Source organism: Notolepis coatsorum (genome assembly GCF_963971535.1).
Source record: "Notolepis coatsorum genome assembly, chromosome: 2".
Classification (NCBI taxonomy): Eukaryota; Metazoa; Chordata; class Actinopteri; order Aulopiformes; family Paralepididae; genus Notolepis; species Notolepis coatsorum.
In genome coordinates, this window is record NC_140166.1 from 13,431,811 (window position 1) to 13,444,771 (window position 12,961).

Consider the following 12,961-nt stretch of genomic DNA (forward strand, 5'->3'; position numbering starts at 1 on the left):
CTTCTGGTCTCTGTGGAGACAATAATCCAACATTGACATTGTGAACATTCTGGAATATTCTGGGCTCCTCTCTCGACTGCTCAGGGACACAAAGGAATATCCCGGAAAATACTAGTAGGTCATGACCCCTGGGTAGGAATATCATTCTGGAACATAACAGCAGTGTTTAAGTATTTACTAGGGTATTCTACAACCTTCTAGAATATAATGCACCCCTTCAACGAAGGCCTGTAAATTTAGCATTAACATCCGGTGTGAATAAGCATATGATCCAAGGACTGAAGTTTAATTAGGCTTTAATAAGGCTAAAAAAAAAAAAAAAAAAAAAAAAAATACATTAGCCACATCTAAATGTATAAGCACAACAAGGTTATTCTAATATTTTAAATAATTACTCCACTGATTTAGAGATTTGCACAATGTAGCTCTAAAAGTCTCTGTTTTTCTCTTTTTTCTCTTTACTCAATTTTATTTTCTCTGTTTTTCTCTGATGAGTTTTATTTTAGTTCTCACTCCTTTTTTTAATCTTTTATTAAAGGAGCTCCCGTCTTATACAGAGCTACTGAGAAATCTTGATCCCGTAGTTAGACTGGCTGACGCGCCGTTATATTCCTGGTCTCATACCAAACATTTCGACCTGAGACCTGCGTCGTACGTGCGGTCAAAAACCATTGCCCTCTTCCGGGTCAAAACTCCTTCTCCTACAGGTTTACCTGACGCTTAAATAAAAGAAGCGCCACCTTCTGGTCACATAAATCCACTGCACATTAATCCATTTTGTCCGTTACACACCGGCCCCTAATTGTTAAGGCAGGCAGACATAACAATTCAAAAAATAAATAAACAAAACAAATAAGAGCCAAAACATGTCACGGATTAAGTGCATCTACATTTCATGAACCAAACACAGTTTGGTCACCGGCCTTACAATGGTGCTACTTTTAGTCTGCAATTTCACAGACCGCACCAGACCTTGTTTGTCTGGAAAGACCTCCAGAACCCTGCCAAGTGGCCAGGACCCACGAGGAGCTGAAGAGTCCATGATGACCACAATATCACCAGCTGTCAAACTCCTTTTCCTCTGGTTCCACTTTTGCCTCTCTTGAAGCAAGGGCAAGTACTCACGTACCCATCTTTTCCAGAAAAGATCTGAAAGATACTGGACTTGCCGCCATCGTCTTCTTACATACTGGTCATGTGGATCGAACACTCCAGGTGGCAAAGCTGGTTTACCCTTCAAGAGAAGAAGATGGTTCGGTGTAAGTGGCTCCAGGTCATTGGGATCATCCGAGAGCTTGGTTATTGGACGGTCATTCAAAATGGCCTCCACTTCACAAAACACTGTATGAAGCCCATCATCATCCAACCTCTGCTGACGTAGGACAGAACTGAGAACCCTTCTCACCAGGCGGATCATCCGTTCCCAAACGCCACCGTGATGTGAACCTGCCGGTGGATTAAAGCTCCAACGGATTCCAACTTGTGCCAGAACTCCATGAATCTTGTCTTGATTCAAAACGGCCAGAGCCTCCTTCAGTTCTCGTTCTGACCCAACGAAATTGGTACCATTATCGGACCGTAAGTGCGCCACTTGTCCTCTCCTGCTGATAAAACGCCTCAGAGCATTGATGCATGCGTCTGTGTCCAATGACACCGCAACCTCCAGATGGATGGCCCTGCTTGCCATACAGGTAAATATGACTCCGTGCCTCTTACAGGTTGATCTTCCTTTCTTCACTTCGACTGGTCCAAAGTAATCTACCCCTGTGTTGGTAAAAGGTGGTAGGTCAGGAAGGATTCTATCTGCCGGAAGATCTGCCATCTTTTGCTCCACTGCTCTGCCATTGTAGCGTTTGCAAAAGCTGCATTCAGCGATGATCTTCCTAACAGCTGCATGGGCGTTGGTGATCCAAAATCTCTTCCTCATTTTGGACAGTGTGTGAGTCCTTCCACCATGTCCCAGATTCTGGTGTACATGCTTGAGAATGAGCATTGAAACATGCTGGTCCTTGGAGAGAATGAGCGGATGTTTAGCTTCCTCTGGCATTGATCCTCTGCTCAGTCTTCCTCCAACTCTCAAGAGTCCATCTTCAAACACTGGATCCAGCTTATATATGGGACTCTGTCGACTCACTGCTGCCTTCCCAGATGTTAAAGCAGCAATCTCTTCACTGAATCTCAGTCGCTGACAGTAGCCAACGATGGCAACCTCTGCTCTCTGCAGATCCTCCAGCGTCAAAGTGCCGCTCATAGATGTTGCTGTGCGCTTTTGACTTGCAGCCTGCTTTCTCAGACGGCTCTGTTCCAACAACATGACCCTCAACCTGAGGAACCAGGCAACTGCAGTCTTCAGCCTCTTCCAGTCTGAGAAGTAGGAAATTAGCTGGTAAGTAGGACTGGCTATGTCACCCACACTGATGGCGTTTACTGTTGCCTCCTTTTTGACCTCCTGGTCATTTGAATCCACTGAGACGTCCAACACAGTTTTGGGCCACTCCACTGCTGGCTTCCAAAGAAATGCAGGACCTTCAAGCCACCTGCTGCCATTCAGGAAGTCCATGACCCTCATTCCTCTTGACGCATCGTCAGCTGGATTGTCTTTGAAACAGACATGTCTCCACTGTGAGGGTTCAGACCTTTCTCTGATGGTCAAGACCCTATTGGCTACAAATGTGTGGAAACGCCTGTCCTCATTGTTAATATACTTCAACACTGAAATGCTGTCAGTCCAAAATACCGACTCCTCCAACTGGAACTTCAGCTCTGCCTTCAACAGTGAGTCCACTCTGACAGCAAGGACAGCAGCCGTCAACTCCAGCCGAGGAATAGTCACAGCTTTCAGTGGTGTTACTCTGGCTTTGCCAAGTAGAAAGGTAACCTGGATGTGGTTTTCCTGACTCAACATCCGGACATACGATACCGTTCCATATCCACCTTCACTGGCATCGGCAAAGTGGTGTAGTTGGGCATGTCTGACCTTCCCAAAAGCCACTGGCTTAATGCACCTATTCGTCTGGAATGCAGCCAGCTGCTCCAATTCCTCCAACCACCTTTTCCATTGGTGTATGATGTCCCGTGGCAAGTCATCATCCCACCCACATCCTCTTCTGCAGAGTTCCTGCTGCATTATTTTTGCACGCAAAGTGACTGGTGCCAGGAAACCTAGAGGATCGTATACTGAGCTGGCAATGGACAGCATACCACGTCTGGTGAGAGACTGTTGTTTCAACTCGATCTTGAACCTGAAAGAGTCAGTCTCCACACACCATAGTAGGCCAAGAGCCCTTTCCATTGGAAGTTTGTCTCTGTCCAGATCCAACTCCTTTAGATCCTTGGCCCTTTGCTCTGCTACGATGGACTGTAAAACACCACAACTGTTGCTGATCCACTTCTCCAAGATGAAGCCCCCTTTGCGACACAGAACAATAAGATCCGTTATCACCTGGATAGCTTCTTCTTCAGTCGCTGAGCTCTTCAAACAGTCATCCACATAGAAATTCTGCTTGACAGATTGGGTGACTTCAGCTTTTCCTCAGGGCATAGCTTGCGCAACTAGGGGATGATGCAGCGCCAAACAGGTGCACAGTCATCCTGTACTCCTCAAGGTCCCTAGTGACATCTCCCTCTGGCCACCAGAGGAAGCGCAGAAAATCCCTGTCTTCCTCATCTTTCATTGTTATTTTTTTTCATTTTAAGGTGTTAGTATTTATCTCCACTCTTTTCCTTTTTCTGATGTTTCCTACATAAGTTAGTAGAAGGTTCAAATTAATATATCAATGAAGATATATTTTTCATTTTTCACACTATTGTTAGTACATTAATGGGAAGGCGCAAGACCAAAAGCGACATTCTATTGAATTAGAATGAAAGTTTTAGATCCTATGGCAATTAGCATAGGAAGAGTAGGATTACAAAGCTCAATTTGGGTAATCCGGTGGCCTAAGGGAGAGAGTCATGCGCGTAGGATGTGTCTATAGAACACAATCTTGTACGACTCTCGGTGGCAGGGGGGGAAAGGGGATTTTTATTTGTATATATGTATGTTTTTAAGCTCGGCTCTCAACGGGACCTCACTAGTTGGATGTATATCTATTGTAGCCTCGCACTCCAGAAGCATTACCAACAACTACACAACAACATGTATAGATTATGGCTAGTTTGAATATAATGATCTGGAACACTGGGGGAATAAATAATCAACACAAACGCAAAAGCGTGATCACACTGATGAAAAAATAACTGGTTGACGTGGCTCTGCTAAGCGAAACGCACATTCTAGAGAAAGACAAAGATACGTTAGCGGACAACACATATCATAACATTAGTCACTCTTCCTTTGGTACGAGAACTCGGGGTGTAGCCATAGTCGTTAGACGGAAGTTGAATATTGAATTAAAGGGAGTATGGTCTGATGTAGATGGTCGGATAACTATAGCTAAGATTGTACACAAGAACAGGAAAATAGCGTTGGTAGCGGTATACACCCCAAATTTGTACGAAGTGGGTTTCTTCACTACACTAACCAAAGCAATGTTAGACCTTCCCGATTACTCATTTATAATAGGTGCAGATTTTAATGCCATTTGGAATCCAAGGATGGACAAATCTTACCTCGCCTTTTCCAGCGAACAAAATAATTCATCTAATGCATTAAAGGATTGGTCGAAGATTACAGGTGTAAATGACTTATGGCGATCACTTAACCCCACGACCCGAAAGTACTCTTGTCGATCTGCGAGACATAACACATTATCCAGAATAGATTATGTCTTTGCATCCCCGAGACTATTTGATAACTATGAAGTGGAAATGATACCCAATGCATTATCAGATCACTGTTATTTACTCCTAAAAGGAACATTTGGTATACTATCTTCCCGAGCCCCAAGATGGCGATTTAACTCGATGCTGCTTAATAACAAGGAATTCATTACACAACTCAAAGAAGCTCTTACAGTATTCCTACGGGAGAATGCAAACTCGGTGCAGGACCCCAGAATAATATGGATGTCGGTAAAGGGAACGATCAAGGATTTCACTGATAGCTTTTCCTCCAAAATGCGCAAGAATCGATGCTCAAAACTGGCTGAACTGGAAACGCTTTACTCAACGTTATTTAATTCTTTACAATACAACAACTCAATTCGACTAGAAAATCAAGTTAATGTACTAAAAAAAGAGATCAATGCCATATACAGACAACAATCGGAAATACAAATACGTAGCACAAGACAACAGCAGTACTCCCAAGGTTCTAAACCTAGTCACCTATTAGCCATGCGATTAAGAATTAATGCAAAATTTGCAGATATAACTACCATTAGAGCACACAAGTACTTGTTACAGACCCTGAAAAAATAAACGCGACATTCAAAGAATTCTACTCCAACTTATATAAATCAGAAACGACCTTCGATCAAAACAAAATGGACACATATCTTAATCAAATTAATCTCCCTAAACTCTCAGAGGATGACGCTAAACAGTTAGAAACACCGATCACACTAGAGGAACTCAAGAAGGCCATATCCGAAATGCAAAGTGGTAAGGCTCCTGGAAGAGACGGTGTCCCACCAGAAATGTACCTCTCTTGTTGGGACATAATTGGACCCTTATTACTAAATATGATTTTATACTCCTCGGAACCGATATCAAACTGTACTCTAAGGTATTACCCATCAGATTACAAAAGCATATGACGTCTTTAGTTCATCCGGACCAAACTGGCTTCATAAGAGGCCGCCTGATCACTGATAACATAAAATGATTACTGCACGTACTAGATGCCGACAAGGACGACACCATACCTAAGGCGATGCTGTCCCTGGATGCAATGAAAGCTTTTGACAGGCTGGAATGGTCGTATCTATGGGCAGTATTAGAGAAGATGGGGTTAGGTAAAGGTTTCATTGATATGATTAAAGTAGTATACAAAGACTCATCGGCCATGATTACAACAGGTATAATCACCTCCAGAATCTTTCCGGTATCACGCTCAGCTAGACAGGGTTGCCCTCTTAGTCCCGGACTATTCAATCTATCATTAGAGCCTTTAGCACAATATATAAGACAATCCCAATACATAGAACCAATCGTAATCAAGGGCACACAACATAAAATAAGTTTATATGCGGACGACGTAATACTGTTCATGCAAAATCCCAACACCACACTGCCTCATCTGCTCAAGTTGATTGAGAACTTTGGAGATTTATCGGGATTTAAAGGGGCTATGCATTATAAATGTCATTTTTCAGTCTCTAGCATTGTATTATAGTAATAGGAGTTCGTATCAATGTGTTTTTGGGCCTAAATACTATATTGACGAATTCCTCAGCTACAGCCCATCCCCTGTTTGCCTCTAGTAAATCAGGTCATGTTGATTTGACGACCTGGTGCACGTCACAGGGCGCTGTTTATAGCGCAAGGTGATGTGATTGGCTGTGTGGTTTTACCTAATGCCCGCCTCCATTCTTGGTACCTGGAGCCGATACAACCTGGAAACAGAAATTGCCGTCACTCGCCTCAATTTCACGATGAGCAGCAAACCCCGCAGAACATGTAATGTTCCTGGTTGTAGAGCTACCGAGAAGTCTTTGCACAGTTTCCCCGTTGATGCCGAACTTCGCCAACAATGGAACAAGTTCCTTTTTGGTGACCCTCCAAGTTCCGTCGCAACGTCTAATACTCGGGTTTGTACTGCACATTTCTCCGCCGACGACGTCACCAATCAAGGTATTTTTGATGCTGGAGTGGTGTCCATGTTGGTTCTAACCAAAAGAGCTGTGCCTTCAATACGCGACCCGACACAAGAAATAGTAAGTAGATATGTCGTGTGAGATATGTTATCATAAATACCATCTAACGTTCTAGTAACTGCTGCTCTTTATAAAGTAACGTTATAGAAAACTATTGAAGCAAGCTAGTCATAACTTCTAAATAAAAGAACACAACTAGTGAGAGGTAAACAAGGTAACGTTATATTTAGTGGCTTGTATTATATTGTAATTGATTTACGATTTGGTAACTCTTAGGCCACCACAAGTTCCAGCGGCAATGTACGCCTTTCTCCTGCTTCAAGGGACTTCAGTTGCCAGACAGACAACCCAAAGATTCGTTCTGTTGGTACACAGCTTTCTATGAAAACACTTCGTTCGCATGTCAAGAGTCAAGGTAGGTTTGTAACTCAGTGTGATGTAATGTAATAATGTGTAATAATGTGACCCAGAATTGTTTAGATTGGCCCCCTTCACCCACCGCTTTCACCCAAAGCTGTAAAGGAATGTGGATTGTTTGTATAGTGTCTCCCCCCCCCCCCACCTCCAATGTAAATTACCCAGTATGGTTGTCAATATACAGTATATATACAGTATATACAGTCAAATGTATATACTCCCTTTTCTTGACTCCTTCAGTATCACAAACAGTACTGTATTTGCAAATCAAATTTAGCTCTAGTGTGGTGACCCATGTTGGCGTTACACAGGTCACAATGCTAGCTCTAGTGGTGACCATGTTGTTGTTACACAGGTCATAATGCTAGCTCTAGTGTGGTGACCATGTTGGTGTTACGCCAGAGCAGGTCACAATGCTAGCTCTAGTGTGGTGACCATGTTGGTGTTACACCAGGTCACAATGCTAGCTCTAGTGTGGTGACCATGTTGGTGTTACACCAGGTCACAATGCTAGCTCTAGTGTGGTGACCATGTTGGTGTTACACCAGGTCACAATGCTAGCTCTAGTGTGGTGACCATGTTGGTGTTACACCAGGTCACAATGCTAGCTCTAGTGTGGTGACCATGTTGCTGTTACACCAGGTCACAATGCTAGCTCTAGTGTGGTGACCATGTTGGTGTTACGCCAGAGCAGGTCACAATGCTAGCTCTAGTGTGGTGACCATGTTGGTGTTACACCAGGTCACAATGCTAGCTCTAGTGTGGTGACCATGTTGGTGTTACACAGGTCACAATGCTAGCTCTAGTGTGGTGACCATGTTGGTGTTACACCAGGTCACAATGCTAGCTCTAGTGTGGTGACCATGTTGGTGTTACACAGGTCACAATGCTAGCTCTAGTGTGGTGACCATGTTGGTGTTACGCCAGAGCAGGTCACAATGTGTGAGTGTGTGAGTGTGTGAGTGAGTGAGTGAGTCAGTGAGTCAGTGAGTGAGTGAGTGAGTGAGTGAGCAAAGTTATCAATAAATCCCTTGTTTGACTAAACTATGTTTTGTAAATAGGTGTTCAGGCGAAAGTCGTGTCGGTCTCGGTGGGGACACAAAATACTGGATACTGGTCTAATCAACAGGGACCATCCACGTCAACACCTGTGAAGGGGTTTAGACCCAGTAAAAGACCACGACTGGAGTCTGATGACGATGGAGTGACCGACAGCTCGATCGATGTTCCAGAGCCGCAGGATTCAACTTTCAACATTGACTCTTTGATTAGCAAGCCCTCGATTCTAGCGTAAGTTAGTTGTTACAAACATCTCCATGGCCCGTAAAAATACAAAAGCTATATAGTTGTGCCGTGTTATTTATTTGTGTTTTTCTCGAGCAGGGAACCGTCAAAACCAATCTATGAGGTCCAGAAATACATCGTTTACGAAGACAGTCTACTGGAATTATTTCAACAGTGTCCGGTGTGCGATGCTCAATGTCATATCACCAAAACTACGCGAGGGACCTTCTTGGCTGTCTCCCAAGTTTGCCCCGGTTGTAAATACAGCCGTAAATGGGCGAGTCAGCCTTTCATCGGCAGCACACCAGCTGGAAATATTCAGCTTTCTGCAGCAGTTTTTTTCACTGGCTCATCTTTCACCCAAATGGAGAAGGTATTTGATTTGATTGATTTGATTGACAAGTCAGATATACATTATGTTTTTGTTTGTGATTCACACGTGCATATTAACAAAGCGTTATTCATTTATTCTTTTAGGTCCTAAATGCGTTACACGTCTCCACAATAAAGTACAGAGCGTTTCGGGAACACGCCAAGAAGTTCTTGGAACCTGCTGTTCTAAGTTTGTGGACCAAGGACCAAGACGTTACCCTCGCCAGATTAAGCGAGAAAGAAAGCGTGATAATCGGCGGTGACATGCGAGCCGATAGTCCAGGTTAGAAAAAGCTCCCCAATGACAAATTCCTACTTTATGAATACATTTTTAATATTGCACTACATTGATTGAAATTGTTATTATTATTTTCAACAGGCCACAGTGCTAAGTACGGAAGTTACTCTGTGATAGAACTCGCCACCAATCATGTCATAGACGTCCAACTAATTCAGGTAATTAACAAGTCTGAAGAGACACTGCACCCTTCATTGTGCTCAAACGAACACAAAGCTCTCGGTCTTGAATCTTGAATCGCTGTAGGTGTGAAGTGGTCTGGCTGGCTGTGTGTGTGAGCGGGGTGTGAAGTGGTCTGGCTGGCTGTGTGTGTGAGCGGGGGTTAGGAAATGTTAATTGTGGAATTTTGAAAAGGCTATTTCATTGCTCTTCCCTTCCTTGTTCCAGAGCAATGAGGTGGGAGGCAGCTACCAAATGGAACTAGAGGGCTTGAGGAGAAGCCTCGCTCTTCTGGACGCCAAATCCGTGACCTTGGACTGTATTGTCACAGACCGTCACCCGCAGATCCAAAAGTACCTGAGAGATCACGACATCAAACACTTCTACGATGTGTGGCACGTGGCCAAAGGTATGTCGAAAGGCATCCCACATTCAATCCCACCCCTCCTACCAACCCCCCCCCACCCACCCAACCAGTACTGTAATTGCAAATCTGGTATGTCAAAAAATGTATAGATGTAGCAGTACTCCAACCAGTCAATCAAGTTTGTAAATGGTAAATGGTGCATTTATATAACGCTTTTATCCAAAGCGCTTTACAATTTGTTCCTCACTTTTTTCACCCACCCATTCACTCACACATGCAAACCAGCTCATCGGGAGGGAGCAATTCCACCCCTCCTACCCTCCTGCTTCTGGAGAGCTGGCGTACAAGATGAGTTTTCCAAAGGCCAAAAAAGGTGGACACACAATAAAACCAAGGAAAATCCCAGCGACAGTCAGTAAGTAAAAATATCAACATTTATTATTGCACACACATGACCTATATAAATAGAAAAATATTTCCACTTACAGTGGAATACAATAAATTGAATAAATAATAACCTTTTTAACATGACAAAACAAATAACAATTTCTCATTTACAGACTATGTCAACCAGCTAATGGAGCTACTGTTTGACTTCGTCCTTCGTGACCCCCAACAATATATCCAGGTGGTAGAGGCGATTGCCATCCCAGAACATTTGTGCGCACAGTTCGACAGGCCTTCCATGGAAGAAGCGGTTTCCAGCTATGTGTCACGCTTCAATCCTGTACCGGTCTGAAGCCAGTATAGACACCATCAGCATCCGGAAATTCTGTGCGGATTCGAACCACTACACAGGATGGGATTACTACCCTCACTCTGCGGCCTAAGTAGCCGAAGCACCACGCGACAAAGCATCTGTACGCGATATATCTGAAACGGCTGAAGAAAATCAAGTATTATATTTATGCACAAATAAAATAAAAAAAAAGCTGGGAAATAACCATTTGTCATGTCATGTCATTGGACAGTAGCAAGCATTGATTATATGTGATGTGCAATAAGGATTAGATTGTGTTTGCAAGAAAGATTAGTATAGTCTGAGAGATGCAAGATGGAGAAACACCTGTAAAAAAATATATAAATCTGTAATAAATATTATTTACTTATTGATTCCGCTTTCTGGTATCCGGCCAAAATCTGCCTTGTAGATATTAGTTGCCATTTGGATGGTATAGGGGTTGAAGCACACTGGATCCAATCCCGGATGATCAACCATGCACAGTAGTCCAGTTGGTTCCTGGTTAATTCGACGTCTGACCTATATATATAGAAAATTAAATCGTTAGCCATATGCATGGTTTTCAGTGCTACCAAGATGCAAGTTTGTGTTACTACTTTACCTGTGGAACTTCCATGCAGCATACATTCTCAGTCTCTGTTGGCATCCGATCACAATTTCCGCACGTGCACCTAGTAGATTTGAGGGTGAATGAAATTATCAATCAATGGAGGCCAGAGAAAGACTTTCGTCTTGTTTACATCAGGGTCCCCCAATTTCAATCGTCATGGTAACATATAGATAGACAGTACTGCTACATCTCTATATTTATGACATACTATATCGCTGCTGTCGGGACAAAACCTCATAACTCCAAAAACCCAACTTTTCAGCAGATGAAAAAAACTAACACAGATTTGAGGGTGAATAGAGTTAGGAGGTTTAGACAAATGATCGGTTTAATGCTTTCCCATTGTTTAAACTTTGTAAAACCCACACACACATATGGAGGATGATCTACGGAGTTGATTTATATAATAATAAAAAAATTCTAAAAATGGAGTTATGAGGTTTTGTCCCGACAGCAGCGATATTTCTATTGCTACAGTATTGCTCAATACCAACAACTGTTATGATGGAGGCCAGAGAAAGACTTTCGTCTTGTTTACATCAGGGTCCCCCAATTTCAATCGTCATGGTAACATATAGATAGACAGTACTGCTACATCTCTATATTTATGACATACTATATTTCTATTGCTACAGTATTGCTCAATACCAACAACTGTTATGATGGAGGCCAGAGAAAGACTTTCGTCTTGTTTACATCAGGGTCCCCCAATTTCAATCGTCATGGTAACATATAGATAGACAGTACTGCTACATCTCTATATTTATGACATACTATATTTCTATTGCTACAGTATTGCTCAATACCAACAACTGTTATGATGGAGGCCAGAGAAAGACTTTCGTCTTGTTTACATCAGGGTCCCCCAATTTCAATCGTCATGGTAACATATAGATAGACAGTACTGCTACATCTCTATATTTATGACATACTATATTTCTATTGGTACAGTTTTGCTCAATACCAACAACTGTTATGATGGAGGCCAGAGAAAGACTTTCGTCTTGTTTACATCAGGGTCCCCCAATTTCAATCGTCAAGTACAGTTAGTGTCAGTCAGTACAATCTAACGTTAGTGAGTGTGTGTTTTCGACGGGCCGCGCGCGACAGAAGTACACAACTATTATATAACAGTAAGTAACTAATAGTGCAATTAATCAACTTACCAATCGGAAACGATGTAACGTAAGCCTCGATCGCTGTTGTTTGGGGGTTAGTGTCAGTACAATCTAACGTTAGTGAGTGTGTGTTTTCGACGGGCCGCGCGCGACAGAAGTACACAACTATTATATAACAGTAAGTAACTAATAGTGCAATTAATCAACTTACCAATCGGAAACGATGTAACGTAAGCATCGATCGCTGTTGTTTGGGGGTTAGTGTCAGTACAATCTAACGTTAGTGAGTGTGTGTTTTCGACGGGCCGCGCGCGACAGAAGTACACAACTATTATATAACAGTAAGTAACTAATAGTGCAATTAATCAACTTACCAATCGGAAACGATGTAATGTAAGCCTCGCTGTAGCAAATCGCCTTCTTCTTCTTCTTCGGGATCAAACTGTGGGTCGCTCTCTGGATCCCAAACATAATGTACATCCATGTTGTATTAGTTAGTAAAATCGGTATATGTTTTTGCGTGTCGAAATAAAAACCTGAAACCTAAGACCTCAGACCTCTACCTGGATGGAATGACGGGGAGATGGGCGGAGCTATTTGGTGGGTGGCTGTCACTCAAAGTGTGGGTGGAGCCAAGCCAATAATAGCCTGCTTTCATGAGGCTGAAAAATGCTGGTTTTGAGTACAAGATTAGAAATATAAAACAATGATTATTTTTGGAATAAAAATTACACATGTGTTACATAGACTCACAGGAAGTGTGTAAAGTTGCCCAAATAGTGCTAGGAATAGCACTGCATGACACCTTTAAGATAAATTGGCCGAAGTCGGCTTTC